The 17,272-nt window shown below is 51.0% G+C and overlaps 1 long non-coding RNA gene across 2 annotated transcripts in view; it reads right to left on the reverse strand.

The window, feature by feature from the left end:
• Positions 1 to 207: 207 nt before the first annotated feature.
• The window catches only part of LOC138516651 (uncharacterized), a 56,870-nt gene continuing 39,805 nt past the window's right edge, over positions 208 to 17,272 (reverse strand). For both annotated transcript variants that reach the window (XR_011282294.1, XR_011282293.1), the window contains exons 2-3: positions 4,695 to 4,805; positions 208 to 393 (exon numbers count right to left, since the gene is read on the reverse strand). This is a non-coding gene — a long non-coding RNA (uncharacterized lncRNA). The remainder of the gene's footprint in view (positions 394 to 4,694; positions 4,806 to 17,272) is intronic.

Consider the following 17,272-nt stretch of genomic DNA (forward strand, 5'->3'; position numbering starts at 1 on the left):
TGCCAGGGACCTAATGTGTCTGATGCAGAGATCCCAGCTGAGTTCTAATCCCAGTAAAATAGTTTAGAGAGTAATTCTTCAACTGAAGAAGAGATAAGCGTCTAACTCTAGAGACACTCCCGTCCCTTGCACACCATCAAAGCTGAAATAAATCAGTCAAGGAAAGATTCTGCAGGGTCAAAATATGTATTTTTTTTTTCTTTTAACACAGTGAAAAAATAGGCAAATCAGAGTGAAAACAATATACATCATACATCACATTCTTATAAAGACTTAAACAATTACAAAAATGAGTAATCGCCCCAGGAAGGGCAAGGTAAAGTTTGATGGACAGAGTTCCAAGCTCAACGCGTGCGTTTCGGGGTGACAACCCCTTCTTCAGGAGCAAAAAGTCTGTAAGAATATATACAAAGAGAGCCTATCAGAATTTTACATATTACATAATTAATATACTGCAATCAACAATTTTCAGGAATACATCAAAATGCAATGCATATTCAGTACATTCTCTACAACAGAGTCAACGCTAAATCCAACGGTATCTTAAATAGGTTAGTGCAGTGTACAGTCAATCTCCATTTGTGGAATATATGAATTCTGTAATCAGTAATGAGACCACAAATGCAGAAGAAAGCATTAAGGACATCCCTGGTGTCAGACACTCCAGAACACTCTTGTGTAGTGTGTTAAGAAACTCTCTCAAGAGAATGCTCCAAGAAAAAGGTTAAACATATTCCCATAATGTAGTTTCCCTCAATTGATCGAGTATCCAAGTATACCTGAACTGTGGTTTCTTGAGTGGGCAAATATCAGCATTGTATGCTAGCTGGCATCCACTGTGATGCGCAAGAATACGAGTCATCAAGGGTGGATGCACTCTGAGGTTCCTTCATACAAGTGTAGCGGATGCTCTCCTTAGAGTCACACCACTATATATAGTACCTGTAAGTAAATAGCACGCTTAGACACTTCAGCTGGACAGGTTTCTATGCAGCCGGCAGGTTAAATGTAGCAAACCAAAGTAGGACAAGGGAGTGCGATAGAGTGCCTGCTGAAGAGCTATGTGCATGCAACATAATGAGCAAGGGTACCATGCCTGCAAAGCCAGCGCAAACTTGCACCCTTCTGATGTTTGGCAAAGGAGTGTCCTAAGCTTTATATTCAAATATATACTATCCAGACACACGTTTCCCAATGTTCTAAAAGTAGAAAACACGCCCTCAACATTACAGGGTTAAAAGAACACGTGGGTAATAGAGACAGTTCCATGGCTTTATAAGTGAGACATGGAAATAAAATACACATCCATATGCATGTCACAGACATAACAGTGAAGACTGCCCCTCCCATATAGCCTGGGCTGAAAGGTAACAACACATGGAGGTCCAGGTAACTATTTTCCATGATAGCCACCTCTATCTCCTCCCGAATAATGAGGTCTATACTTATTGAAAAAGGCAGTGCTTTAGCAACACAAAGGTCTGAAAGCCTTAACACTTGAGCAGTCAGTAGGGTGCTAATTGATGTGCTCCTTTCAAAAATGTGACCGATCAAAGAACTATCTCCACCTTTCCAACCGGCAAACCCCCTCACCTACCAAAACTGCACTGTCATGTTAAGGATTTCGTTTAATGAACATGCAGAATAAAATAATGTTTGAAAATGATAGGTTGCTATTTGCTGAGATGTATGCAATAACATTTCACATAACCAAAATTATATTAATCATCTAAGAAGCTGTCTTGGGGGGATAGCTCAGGGGCAACGTTCTCGCTTTGGTGGCAAGGCGACATGCTCCAGGTTCGATCCCCGGGTTCGCCCCTCTGGGTATTAAGCGCGTTATAACCATACCTTTGACACTTGACATGCAAATGCTGCTGGAACATTGTGGGGAGATGCTATCCCAAAATGAAACATTGGGCATCCAGATGCTGCTGTTTTAAATATCTACTGTACATGTAGTGTTTAGGCTCAGAAGAAATGCCTTAACCGTAATGAGGTGCTTATTGTCTAGCTTGTTAAATGCCTGAAGTACAAGTAGAAGACAACTGTGTATCATGATATGCATTTATTTTTTGTTGTGTTTTAGGGTATTCTATGGGTGTTTTCCCTTTTCTCTTTGCCACGCTTCAGCAGTCGGGGATATTTTGTGGCAAAAATAGTGACTATAGGTGTCTATAAACTGTTTAAGTAATATGTGCACATTTTGCTCTCAAGGACAGTACATGTTGAAAACTAGCAGGAGCAACAATGACTCCTGTGGACTGGGTAACATTCTATTTAAACATGCTTGATGAGAGGAAGATCTTCTGACCTCCGACTATCAGGAACAGTTAAGATATGGTTCAGTGCTTGCTCCTTGGTGTAAAGGTACCGAGGGAAAGAAAGGAACATCCGACTACATTTGAATGCAGCAGAGAAATGAAGCAAAGCAAGGGAGTTAATAATGCTTCCATAATTTACATGTCATTTTACCAAGGCAACCACTGAACCATTCCTCTTATATGCAAAACCCCAGACTGGCGGCTATTGATAGTGACCAAAGACTGGGCTGTATGGTAAAGGCTCACTTTAATGGAAAAGGCAAATAAGACATGTACTGATTATTCTTTTGATTTTCAGGGTCACGCAATAGTTATTCTTAATAATGGTGCTGCTACTTTCCGTTTTATCAGGGATAACAAACAGTCAAAAAATTCTAATGGGAATGCTTGCAACCTTGCATTGTAAGCTTTGGTGTAAAACCCCTTGTTGGGGAGATTTCTCACACAAGTGCTAAATTCCCTCTACCTTAGAGCCCTCCAGCTCTTTTGCTATATTTTTGGGATTTGAACTTTTCATTTTCAGTGTGTTGTACATTTTTATGCTCATGGGCTATGGAGTCTCGCCCACCCCATAGGCATCATTGTTTTACTGTGTGTCACACAGCACCTTTAGTGCAGTGACACAGGGTTGTCTTTTCAGACTTCCCACTTTAAACTCCATTTTCTGGAACGGACTACTGTCTCCCAGAACATGTTAAGTTGCATTGACTTTACTAGTCCTTTTAAATTTACAGACCCAGTACAACCTATCTACCAATAGAGTACTGGAGGGGTTAATAGTTATCCACTTTTGTCTGATTATCATGGCACATTAGTATGTTCCCCTTGCTCTAAGATTTGGTTGGTGGCAGTGGTATCTACCATTTTTATTCTACCGCAAGCTATGAAAATAGCCTCAGTACTGTTAGAGGCTATGGTGGTAGCCTCAAACTCTAACCCGCTGGGCCCCTTTTTATTTTTATTTGGTTCCGGTCGGGTTTATTCGCCATTTCTTTTTGTAAAGGTCTTTCTCATGTTTTACTCTGCGCGCCAAACCAGGTTTGGTTCCTTTGTTTGCCGTCTTTTGGCAGGCTTCTGCACAGAAGCCCTCCTTAGGCACCTGAGTGTCTGGGTGGACAGGATGTGAGGGAGGGGTTTGAAGCCCCCTGCACAGGGTCTCCTTGAAGACCCAAGTCGCACTCTAGTTTGATTGGCTAGGTGGTTGTCCTGTCAGGACAGCCACCCTGCTGTGTGATTGACAGCCAGGCTGTGTGAATGGGGTATTTTTTGCATAAAAAGCCAATCTCTGGGACTGGAAGGCAGAGTTGCCACTGGATCGAGAGAACCGAAGAGAAGCTGAAGGAAGACGACTGCTGTAACTACTGGACATCCCGGTGAAGCCCTGCTGCTGGTCCGAATTGCCCCAAACTTCGACGACAGAGAAGATCTGCAAGGAATCTTCTTCCCTTGAGCTTGGTGGGACCAATCAGCTCGCCAAACACCAAATGCCGGCCTCCCTCTCCTGGTCGAATTTGCAGTGCATCGCCGCAGTGAACCGGATAACAGGAACCTGTTTGGGTTTTAAGGAGCACTCCTTTTATTTGACGTTTTGCTCCGCTGCTAGCTTCATACCTGGGCTGTGCAGGACCTTCCAGCCATCCTCCTTCTTGTCACCATGACTGAAGCTTCTGTAACCGTGAGCCTGCAGGAACTGCCAGGAACAACTGCCTCAGCTACAGCATTCTTCTCCATTTAAGGTACTTTGCAAATCCAGTCATTCGTTCTGTCCGACCACAGTGAAAGTGCTTGAATTCTTTTGCCGCTCTGAAGGCTTGTCCTTCTCTTCTCCTTTGAATAACTTTTCCTCCGACCAACTTCGTTTTGAACTCTTGGCAAAGACTTAACCGCGAACTACTCTGAACTGTGTGATCCTCTGCAAAGACTCTGAACCATTAACATTGGCCCAGGCCTATCGACTTGAATTCTAGTTGTAGTAGCCTTTTATAGATTGCCCTGTCTATAACTTGTTGGTGTTGTTGATTTTGAATAACCTTGTCTTTTCTCCCTTTTAAATTGCTGGAGTGCCATTTTGCTCACACTTCATTTTGGGCCTAACTTGTCCAGAATTGATTTGGGGTTGTTGCAGTATATTAAGATTGTGATTTTCTGCTGCTTTATAATAGTGAACTGTTTTATAACTGATGGTGTAAATAAATGTATATTCTTTTACTCAGAAACCTTGAATCAGTGTTTATTTGAACCATTGTAATTGTTGTTCTTTGTGTAACCTCTTGTACTGCTCACTTTACTCGAGATAAATCTGGCTGCTCAGCCATCGCTACCACTTTACGGTGTAGTAAAGGCTTGTACCAAAGGTAAAACTGTACTTACACTTGTAGTCTTAATTGTGTGTGGTTTTCCCAAAGGGTACTGCATATGATTCTGCCTAACACCCCTCTGAGATGCATCGCAGCATTTTCTTGCATTCTGTGGGGATGAAACCTGTTGAGAGGGCAAAAAAGACACTGCATGATAAGAGCACCCAGGTTTGTTGTTATACTGACAGTGAGTTGGCTACTGGTATCCAATAAGGATATATAATATGATATGGCATTTATAACGTGCCTACACACATGTTTTTAATGGCGCGACAAGTCAAGGGAGGGGGAACAGAGGGAAGACAGAGACAACAATCTTACTAGACCAGGTGACATTGAGATCGCGCAAGTGCAGGGGAGGTGTGAGGGGGAAAGTGCAAGGGGAAAAGGGGCGAGGCAATGCAGTAAAAAGGTAAGTGCAGACATCAGGTGTCAAGTGCTGGTAGGGGGCTGTAGGGATACAGAGAACAGCCCGAGAGTGCACGGTTGCTGGGGAGGCTGGCAGGGACGGGACCTGGGCCCGAGATCAGGGGGTAGCCAGGTAACCAGTGCAGTTTCAATTTCCGCCAGGTCATCAGCAGGGGGGAGGAGGAGAGAAAGTAGAAGCAACGAGGAAGGTCTTGAGGTACTTCCAGAACCGGAGATGGTTCTCCTCAAGTTTCAGAGCGGTAGGGAGTCTGTTCCAGAGGGAGGCCCCAGCCGAAGAAAGAGATCTACCATCAACTCGTTGCTTAGAGAAGCGACTGACCCTGAGGGATGCAGTACAGCTGCAGGTGGTCAAATGATCTTAACATTTTTTCAACAGAAATAGGGCTAAATCTGCAGAGTTCTATAGCTGTTTTTCAACAAATGGAGTGTGGCAATATCCTTACTGCTTGAAATGAATGTAATATGATGCAAAGTGATTATGTATAGGACGGAACTTCATGGAGCCATAATGCTCGAGTACCTCAAAAATTAAGCATTCCACAAGGCCTAACAGTCTTGAACGAGCCCTGTGTGTTTCTCGACAAATCAAAGTTCAAACTCCAATGGAGCTATATAGCGAACCGTTGTGGGCGAAACTGGCTCATCCTCATAATAGATACGGCTAAAGAAGTGTCTCAAAAAATAGAGATCGACCTAAAAAAACTTGAAGACGACATTAAAAACCTAACTTCTTTAGATAATGTTAAAAAATGACTTGAGGAAATCGAAAAGGAAATGAAAGATTTTAAACAGACAAGCACACTATAACGTATTCAACGCCTTAAAAAAGACCTGACTAAATATTGCAACGAGAAGGCATAGCCCGATACCCAAGAGGGCTACAAAACAGCAGGAACTCAATCAAACAGACCCAATAATCGAAATAGACATGTCGGTTTTGTGCCACTTCCTATAGCTCCAGCAACAACAGCAGTGATCCCGACAACCCTACTGCAGGAAGCTCTACCTCTACCCGAGTGCGAGGCAATCAGAATACCAAGAGAGGAAGATGCAATCAGAGTCACACGTCAAGGAATTTTTTATACAAAGGTCCCAACAGGGGGAACTGGAATGGCGATCAACGTCAGACAAGGAGCGGCAATCGTTTCTAGTGAATCTTGCAAAATACAAACCTACTCCAGTAGAACAAGTCTTGTGATCTCAAATAAGCATGACCCTTTTCTATTCCAGAGTGATTTTTATAAATTGATGCAAAAAATCCATCTCCAGGAATTCTTTGCTGACAAAACGAATGAAACCAACAAATTACAGATAAGCAACCACACAGGGTTAAAAACAATCCTCCTTCGTTTTGCCCTCCTACATACACGCATTCACCTAAATCTGTCATCTTAGAAAAAGATGGCAGAGGTTGAAAAACTTGAAAAGAAGAACAATCCTATGTTCCATAATCTGAGTACAAATTAAATGGATGCACTCAATTCTCTTTCAAAAAATGACACCATTATTATAAAAAAAAGGCAGAAAAAGGGGGAGGCATCGTTATACTGGATAAAATCAAGTACATTAACAAATGTCTAACACAACTCAACAACATCCAGAACTATAAGGGAGACCCCACTAAGGAACTGCTGAATAAGATTGAACTGAAAGTAACTAAAGCCAAGGATCGAGGCTGGTTGCGTAAACAAGAATGTCAGTTTTTGATAAATACTGATTCCACGACTCCCACTTTTTATTTTCTCCCTAGGATTCACAAAACACTTATTAATCCACCAGGTAGACCGATCGTAGCCGTCATAAATTCTATACTCGAGCCGCTTTCAAAATTTGCAGACCATTATTTGAAAACCTACGTAGTCCAAATGAAATCATATCTGAAAGATACCAAAGAGGTTATTAAATGCTTTGAGCATTTACTGTACTATGTGGATACTGAATATCTGATTGGTTTAGATATTATCAGGCCGATTCATGGAATAATTAGCGCGGCGCAAGTGGTCAAAAACGTGCGAATCGAAGTGGAATAGCGAAATTCGCAGTGCAAGTGCGAAAATCGCACGAAAAGCAGCGCACATCGATTCATGGAAGGCCGTGCGCGAGAAAACCAGCGGATGTGCGATAAAAAAGTGCGCGGCGCACGTTGGCGCACAGGCCATGTAACTGCGTGCGCCAGGTCACAGCGAAAATCGCACAGGCCACAGCGAAAATCGCACATAGCGCGGCGCACGCAACAAAAGTAGGCGGAACACGGGCGTAACACTCGGAATGGGGAACAACTTGCCAAAACGTGGGCGTCACGGGGGAAGTACAGGGCACAAGTGCGCGGAACGCCCACACGCTCGCCTACAACACGTATTCATGGAATAGAATAGGGCAAAAAAGCGCACGCTCAAACCAGTGCACAGGCACAAACACGACCGCCACAAGAAAGCAGGCGGTAGCGTCTCTGCGGCTGTAAGAAATGTGCGCCAAAAGGTGCGCCAACAAATAGCACCTATATACTGCCATGATGAATGTCCTATACTGTGGCCCTCCAGGATAAATGACGTGCAAAGGGGTACCCACAAACACGGACACCCGCTGACAAAAAATACGTGTGCGTGTATACCGGGGTGCGCGGGAAGTCTCACACGCGATTTGGCCGGGTACGTGGATTACAGGGGTGCGCGGGAAGTTCCACACGCGAATGGCCCCTTGCAAGCAGGGTACGTGTATTTCAGGGGTGCGCGGGAAGTTCCACACGCGAATGGCCCCGTGCAAGCAGGGTACGTGTATTTCAGGGGTGCGCGGGAAGTTCCACACGCGATTGGCCCAGTGCGAGCAGGGTATGTGTATTTCAGGGGTGCGCGGGAATTTCCACACGCGATTTCAGCAGGGTATGTGTATTTCAGGGGTGCGCGGGAAGTTCCACACGCGATTTCATCAGGGTACGTGTATTTCAGGGGTGCGCGGGAATTTCCACACGCGATTTCAGCAGGGTATGTGTATTTCAGGGGTGCGCGGGAAGTTCCACACGCGATTTCATCAGGGTACGTGTATTTCAGGGGTGCGCGGGAATTTCCACACGCGATTTCACCAGGGTATGTGTATTTCAGGGGTGCGCGGGAATTTCCACACACGATTTCATCAGGGTACGTGTATTGCAGGGGTACGCGGGAAGTTCCACACGCGATTGGCCCAGTGCGAGCAGGGTACGTGTATTTCAGGGGTGCGCGGGAATTTCCACACGCAATTTCAGCATGGTATGTGTATTTCCGGGGTGCGCGGGAAGTTCCACACGCGATTTCATCAGGGTACGTGGATTGCAGGGGTGCGCGGGAAGTTCCACACGCGATTGGCCCAGTGCGAGCAGGGTACGTGTATTTCAGGGGTGCGCAGGAAGTTCCACACGCGATTCCAGCAGGGTATGTGTATTTCAGGGGTTCTGGGGAGTACCCCACGTGAATTGGCCGTGTGGGTTCTCCCAGGTGTACGCACCACAACCTCCACGGCCCCTGCAGGCAGCCCACACCACGGGGGACTACCCTGCACCCCTGCTCATGTCCCGCAGGCAGCCCATCCACCATGGGCATGCCCCCCAGCCAACACACATGTCACCTTGCACTACTGATCAACAATGCATGTCTGCCACCACCCCCACCCCCAAGCAGTGCAGGGGCAGCCTCCACCAGGCCCCCACTCATGTCTCCCACCACCCCCACCCCCCAGCAGTGCAGGGGCAGCCTCCACCAGGCCCCCACTCATGTCTCCCACCACCCCACCCCCCAGCAGTGCAGGGGCAGCCTCCACCAGGCCCCCACTCATGTCTCCCACCCCCCCACCCCCAGCCGCCAGGGGCACCTTCCACCAGGCCCCCACTCATGTCTCCCACCACCCCCACCCCCCAGCAGTGCAGGGGCAGCCTCCACCAGGCCCCCACTCATGTCTCCCACCACCCCCAGCAGTGCAGGGGCAGCCTCCACCAGGCCCCCACTCATGTCTCCCACCACCCCCACCCCCCAGCAGTGCAGGGGCAGCCTCCACCAGGCCCCCACTCATGTCTCCCACCACCCCCACCCCCCAGCAGTGCAGGGGCAGCCTCCACCAGGCCCCCACTCATGTCTCCCACCACCCCCACCCCCCTGCCACCATGGGCAGCCCCACCAGGCCCCCACCCATGTCTCCCACCACCCCCACCTCCCAGCAGTGCAGGGGCAGCCTCCACCAGGCCCCCACTCATGTCTCCCACCACCCCCACCCCCCAGCAGTGCAGGGGCACCCTCCACCAGGCCCCCACTCATGTCACCCACCACCCCCACCCCCCAGCAGTGCAGGGGCACCCTCCACCAGGCCCCCACTCATGTCTCCCACCACCCCCACCCCCCTGCCACCATGGGCAGCACCCACCAGGCCCCCACTCATGTCTCCCACCACCCCCACCCCCCAGCAGTGCAGGGGCAGCCTCCACCAGGCCCCCACTCATGTCTCCCACCACCCCCACCCCCCCAGCCACCATGGGCAGCCCCCACCAGGCCCCCACTCATGTCTCCCACCACCCCCAGCCCCCAGCATCCAGGGGCACCATCCAGCAGGTCCTCACAATCCCCAATCATGTGCGTAATGGTCAGCCTCCACAGCCAAAAAGCCCTACCAAGTAACCCATTCACCCACATGGAAATGTAAATTACATGTTACACCCCCAATGTTCATGAAGCTAATGAACCCATGTCCGTCACACACAATGGTTGCAATTGAATGGGAAAACACCCAACATGACATGCATGAAACCAATGAGATGATACCACACGGTGAAGTATGAAAACAAAATTGTATTGAAAAAAATAAAGAATGCTAAAGAAAGGAAACAAACTACAATGTGAATGAGAAAAAATAAGGTGCATGTCCGTATTAAAAAAAAAAACACTGCAAATCAGAATCCAAAAAAATTTCGTCCAAAGTCAAATGTAAAAAAATCTCTATGCAATAAAGAACTATGTTAAAAACTATCAAGGGTCCATGAGCCCAACTGAACAAAGGAAACCTACTAAAAAACCTAACTAAAAATCAACTATATACAAAAAGTGGAGCAGTGTCCGTCGACTCCAAATCATAATAAGAAACAAAGGAAACCTAAAACTAAAGAACTATATACAAAGGCGGCGGGCAAGTCCAGCGGCTCACTCCGTGGTGTCCCGGGCCAGGGCATCATCGAACTCCTGTTCGATGTCCCGGAGGCGGTCCAGTTCCATGGCCCGAGGGTCCGCAGGGACGACGCCGTGTCCTCCTCCAACCCCCTGCGGATTGCCTCGAGGCACTCGGCCCGCCTCAGGGCCCTCCGCATGGAGTTCTCCGCCCTGACCATTGTGAGCCGCGCCTCTTCCGCCAGCCACCGCTCCGCACCTATGGCGTGGCCCAACCGCTGCCACACGGAAGACACTCTCTGTCCTGGGTCCCCCTGCCCTCCGGCCGATGCCTGCCCCTCCGATGTGGAAAGCCGCAAGCCTTCATGTCTCCCACCATGTTGCTGCTGCTGCACTGCCTCTGCCCGTGCACTGCCTCCTGCTGCCTGCACATCCTCCGCCGGCTGGGGTGCAGTTGTTGATGTGGCCACCCCTGCTGGACCTCCGACTCCCGACTGTGGCAGGGATGCCTCCTCCACCAGCCTGGCCGCACCATCAGAGGCAGCTCCACAGGGCACCCAGGTGACTGATGGGTGGGAAGATGGCACAGAGGACGACTGGCGCGTAGGGGGTCCAGTTGAGGAGGGGGTCGGAGCAAGCCCCATCAGACGGAGGAATCCGGCCTGGGTGACCTGTGCCAGCAGGCTGACGTGGTCAACAAGCCATTCGAGATGACGTGCAGTCTCTCCATGAAAAGACTGCAGGTCACCTCGCATGGCCCGTTGACGCAACGCCACACCAGCCAGGACAGGCTCAACCCGGACCTGGATGGCCACGTCCGCAGGCAGAGGAAGGCCAGTTAACGTCAGCTCATCCCCTGCCTGAAAACGGGTCTGGACGTAGGCATCCCTGCTGGTGCAAGATGATGCAGGGACAGGATCGGGGACAGGATTGCACACAGGCACCTCGGCGGCAGCCTGTGCTGCCTCCTGTCCCTGGTCCTGCACTGCACCACTAGCACCAGTGGGATCCCCACCTCCAGAACCCGTCTCTGGTGCTTGCACGGCCTCCTCCTCCACCAAACCCCCCACCAACCTGGATGACTCCGTGCCATCTTCCCCTGTTGGGCCCTGTGGGGTCCCAGCTGCCCCTTCTGCTGCCGAGGAGTCCAACTGCAACCTCCGCCTCTTGGACCTCCCCCCGGCATCTGCGGCCTGGGACGCGGCACCGGACTCCTCACTCCCCGACGAGATGACAACACGGGAGGGGAGCCGGGCCTTGCGTCTCCGGCTGGCGGTCGGATCCCCGCCGCTGTGCTCCACAGCACCTTCTCCGCCCTCTTCATCAGTTGACGCTGCAGACAGGGAGAAACAAAACACAGGCATCAGGGCACTGTACAATGGACACATACACACATGACAGTTGCACATGAGTGGCATTGGCAAACATCAGACATGTCATCACAATCCCCAACACACATGTCATTGCAACTCGCACACATGAGCCATACCACAGCCATATCGCAACTGCCAGCACCATCCATACACCTACAACAGCATCAGCAGCCAAAGGGGAGCCAGACATCACATGCAACACAGGAAGTGCACCACACATGTACACACACCACCACACTTGCATGCATGTGTACACCTCTGCCAAGTGTCGCACTGTTCAGACGGCCATCCATGTCACATCTGCCAATCAGGCTTCCACATACCGTTGTCACATGCATCCATGTTGCATCACTTTTGCACCCTTGTCAAATACACACACATGCACATGTACACAGTGCTCATAAATGCAGCCGAAAACAACATACATGCGTGACATCACGGACATGTCTACTTACATACACATTCATACAAACATGTGTGCACGCCCAACTGCATTTGCCATGCAAGCCTACACACACAAGCACCATCCATATCTCACACATTACAGCCCTCGCATGTGTCAGCCCCACGGCCCAGTACACCCCCACCCATACTCGACCCCATACAAACAGATGTGCAACCTGCACAATACCGAATAATCACCACACGCACTGCTCACAATCAGGATGCATGTACACTCACCGCTCGACTCCAGGCGGGTCTGCTTCTCTAGGACCTGGACGTGGAGCGCTGGGGATATGCGTTCCAGGACCCCCATCTGTTCTTCCGACAAGTGGCCCCGGCGCCTCTTGGCATCCGCTGCCTTCAAGAGGCGCCGGGCCTTGTTCAGGGTCCTGGACCTGTAGTCCTCCCAGCGCTTCCTGACATGTTGTAAGTCCCGGACTGCCACCCCCTCCGCGTTGATGGCAGTCACGATGTCAGTCCAGATCCGAGTCCGTCCTTCCTTGTCGGCGCGGGAACTTCCGAAGAGGGCATCATACTGCCCCAGGACTTGCTCCACCAGGACACCAACTTCGGTGGCACTGAAGCTGGTGCCCCTCTGCCTCTCTGGCCGGGGGTTGTCAGTGGTCACAGATGGTGTTTGCCCCGACATGACAACCCCAGAGGCAGGAGTGGGTGGGCAACTGGGTCCTGGGGCTGGGCTTTGGAGCGATGGAATTCCAGTCGGGAGTCTTCGGTTCCAGCAGGGGTGGTCACAGCAACAGCACCCCTGGCTGATGTGCAGGCAGCAAATGGCAGTGCACGTGGGCAGTAGGCAGTCAGGCAGCAGCAGATGGCAGGTGGGAGCGTGCTCGGGGCTCTGGGGGGCAGTATTTCGGCCTTCTGGGCAGGAGCGTGGTCTTCCGTGTGCTTACGCGTGGCCAGCTTGGTACGGAGTGATTTGGCACGTGAAAATCCTGCACGTCAGCGTGAAAATCGAGGAAAGCCCCTTAGCGCGTATGCGCGTCAGCACGCATACGCGATTCTATTGGACCAAAGGCCCTCAGCGCGTAAGCGCGTCTGTGACGTGACCCGCACGGGTGTTTCCCACACAGCACGTGATGACAGAGCACACGTGGAAAGACTGCACGTCAGAGTGTCATCGCGTGTGATTGGTGGAAATGGCCCTACACGCAGAAGTGACAAAGCGTGTAATTGGTGGAAATGGCCCTACACGCAGAAGTGACAAAGCGTGTAATTGGTGGAAATGGCCCTAGCGCGTACACGCCGCGTAAGTGACGCTGGACGTGTGGGCCTGTATAAAAGGTACGTGTAGAACACCATTTCCTTGTACGTGCTTTTCGTGGAGAGCGAGTGGGTGAATTCTGTACTACTTGTCGTTTCACACGCGATTTACTTCACGGCGTTTCAAGTTCGTATTCCCTGTTACCTCAGACAGCTTTTTCTCTTTTTTCTCTTTTACTGGTTTACCTGGGCCTGTTCCCTCAAACAGTGTTCCCTTCTACTGTTGTCCTGTCTTCTTTTGGCGGGGGTGTTGCCAACCAAACGCGCTCCTTTTTCACGCTCTTTTACCTGGCAGACGGTGAGTCACGCACGTATCTAACATCTGTGCTTGCCCCGTGGGTAGCCTACCCCTTCAGAGGTCATTCTAGGCTGCATGTGACACGCATACGTTCATTCTTGTGTTACTGGGTGCCACAGCGTAGTGCAGGTTTTTCTTTCTGCACACGTGGTCTAGGAGGGGTTGCGTGCACGTCATCTCCCTTTTTGGGGGCTCCTGTGCGTAGCGTGACCCGTCATCTTTCCCCAGGGGTTACAATCAGCCTTGCAAGAGCACTAGGGTACAATTACCATCTGGTACCCAACCCCTTTGACCCCCAATTGCCCAGGACAATACTTTACAGCCACTCCCATACGCACATCTACATCAGTGCCATGGCTGGGAGGCGAGGATTCCGTAAGGGTGGCAAAGGTGGAAGAGCCACAAGTGGTGGCCGTGGTGGATCCGGTAGGGGACGTGGTCGTTACTTGCAGGGTGAGCCTGTCCCCCCATGTGTGGAGGACCAGTCAAGGGCACCCATAATCCCCCCCCCCTCCCGTTGAGGCTGATGTGGCTGACACCATCCATGCTCAGCCCTTGTTGGACCAGCCCATTGTGGCACCAGACCTGGCTGACTCCATGGCTGACTTCCAGGTCAGCAGGCCTATGACACGTGTGCTGGTGCACGTTGATGTCACCATGCCACGTGCATCTGGGGCAGCAAGGTCATCTGCTGCACCAAGTAGGCAGGGTGGAGAGGCTGCAGGGGCAGCTGCGGCTCCATCCACCCCAGCCCTCACACACCCAGCCAGGACAGTGTCGGTCCTAGTCCATGCTGCTGACATTCCCCCTGACACCATCACACTAGAGCCAATGCCTGCACCAACTCCCATGCTGAGTGTGCAATCCCACACTCCTGATACAGAGTCCACCAGGGCTCCTGCCCCTAGTGTCCAGAGCAGCGCAGGACACTCAGGATCACCACCACCTTCCAAGCGGAAGAGGAAGAGTGCTCGTCCGGCACAGGCTGATGCCCCAGACACGGCTACACAGTCCGGCCCGTCCAGGAAGCCCAGCTTCACGGATGACGAACTGAATGCACTTGTCGAGTATGTGTCCGGACATGACAATGAGATGGTCATTGTTGCAGGATCCAAGACCACACCTGCACAACGCCAGGCACACTGGCAGACCGTTGCGGACATCGTAAGTGCCCTTGGAATCGTGAGGCGCACAGCCAATGATTGCTATAAGCGCTGGAATGACCTAAAGCGCAGGGCAAAGAGTAAGCTGGCCTCAAGTCATGCCGCAACTCTAGTGACTGGAGGTGGGTCTCCAGTAGTAGACATGGAACTCACTCCACATGAGTCAGTCGCTGGGACCTACGTCACGGAGGAACAGATCCAAGGCGTGGGAGATCTGGCTGATTACGAGGCATTGTCCGGTGAGTGCACATGCATGTGTGTGTCATCCATGTGCATGGTGTGTGTGTGAGGCTTCTGTTTGTGTGCCAGGTGAGAGTGTGTGCGCCTGAGTCGTATGGGTCAGCCATGTGATTCATGCAATACATCCTGCGCAGCTGCATTTGGCCATAGCAGTATCCCTTCTGCCAACAGTAGACATCTAGCCCAACTGCACCCAAGTTGCCCTTGAAGTGTCACCTTGCCACAACATTGTTGCTTATTTTTCACTGTTCATTCAGGCAGATTGTTTGCATTCCACCACCTTTACTAGGCATGTCGCAGTCCACTAGTCACATGTCTGACATGGCTATGGTAAAGTGGAGTGACTTTGTTACCTGGATATCATTTGTTCACACATGTCCCTGTGCAATTGGACCATTTCAGACTGGCAGCTCCAGGTGAAAAATCTGACCTGTTAGAATTAGAAAAGCTATTACATGCGGGAACTGGACTGAATGAATAGGTGCTGCCCTCCTCTCCATCTTCACTCAATAGCAATGGTACATGCCATCTGTGTGATGGCATGTGTGTTTCACCTGGCAATCACAGGCCAATGTGTGATGCCACTGCCAGGCAGCATGCAGAAAATGTGTTCATCTTCCATCTTGGTGTCATCAGTGTGTGCCATTTGCCTGCCCTTCATATGCAGTGAGGGTGCATGCATGGGAGGGTTTTAGTCATGTGGGACATGTGTCAATCAAGTACTGGTTCTCTTGCTTCTCAGCCCTCATTGTGTGCCATGGTGCTAATGCCTGTTTCCATTTCTCTGTTTTTATGTCATTGCAGGGGAAGACGCACCTGATACTGCTGGGGTTGTGGAGATGGTGCAGACCCAGGAGGGGTCCGAGGGCCGACCAACCACCAGTGAGGGACGTGGTGTGGTGGTGGGTGAGAACCCACAAGTGCTGCAGGTCGTGCTCTCAAGGGGTGTCTCTGGCTGCACCCCCCCCGAGCTGTACTCAGGTGTTGATTCGGATGAGACCTACGTGCCGTCGCAGGTGAGTGTTCCAGGGAGGGATTCTGTTCTGTCCCACCCACCTGCACCAGGGTCAGAACCCTCAATGGGGATGTCAGTGTTGGCAGCTACGCCTTTGGTGGTTACGGATGCAGGGTCACACTCCGCGACATCTGATCCTGTTCCTGGGCCAGCAGATCAGAGGGGGAATGCAGTCCTGCAGCCTCAGGCAGTGCCGGCACAGCAAGGCGCAGTTCGCCTTGCCCCAGACAGGTGTGGTGCCCGCTGACGTGGTGGCCGTACGCCACCTGGCAATACCGCATGGGAGCAATCCATTTACGGTATGGCAACACAACAGGCAGCATCATCCGAGATGATGGCTCAGGCCATGGATAGGGTGGCCACTTCCATTGTCCCCCCTGAAAGGCTGATGGAGCGACTAGAGCAGGCAACCGACTCCATCTGCCAGTCACACAGGGAGGACATGTTGGGGTCCAACAGGGACAGGCGGGCGGCACTGGCGACTCTGCAGGAGGCCATCTCCATTGAGTCCCAGGGCCACAGGGAAGCCCTGAGGCAGGAGCTTCTTCACCTCAGGACGACTCTTGTTGAGCTTGAGGCTTCAACACACCAAAGGACAGAACAGCAGCTGGAGCGTCTCACCCGTACGCTCTCACCTGAGATGCAGGCAACGAGGGCGGAGGTCCGGGCATCCCGTGAGTTGTTGCATGGGGACCTCCGCACACTCATCCTCCAGAACCAGACCTACCACACCCGCATGCTTGCAGCCATGGAGGAGCAGACTAGGGCCTTGCGTGGGCTGCCTCCCATAGTGCAACCACCTCCGGATGCAGCTGCACAGGGTGATAATAGCGACAGCAGTGATACTCCCACAATAGGGTAGCCGTGTGGGCCATGAGCCCATGGAGGTGTTTTTTTTTCCCAGGATCCACGCAGGTGGGTTCTGGTGTGCATCCTGTCGTCGGACCTCCTGGGTGGCCTCCCCAACCCCCCCGGGCCCATCAATGGCCATTTTTGATTTTTATTTTTATTTTTTATTTTTATTTTTATTTTTAATTTCTAAATAATTTTTCCCAATTTTTTTGGGACAATTTGTTGGCTTCCGTGGTTCCTGTGGGCATACGCAGCATTGTGGCTGGGCACATGCAGGCTTGTCATGTATTTGGTTCAGATGCTTGGGTTTGAGTCACACACACCCCTCCTGCTTCCCGTTTCCATGGGCTTGCAAAGGGTGTGCCCAAGTGAC

The sequence above is a fragment of the Ambystoma mexicanum genome, chromosome 6q (genome assembly GCF_040938575.1).
Source record: "Ambystoma mexicanum isolate Mex_15411 chromosome 6q, UKY_AmexF1_1, whole genome shotgun sequence".
Taxonomy (NCBI): domain Eukaryota; kingdom Metazoa; phylum Chordata; class Amphibia; order Caudata; family Ambystomatidae; genus Ambystoma; species Ambystoma mexicanum.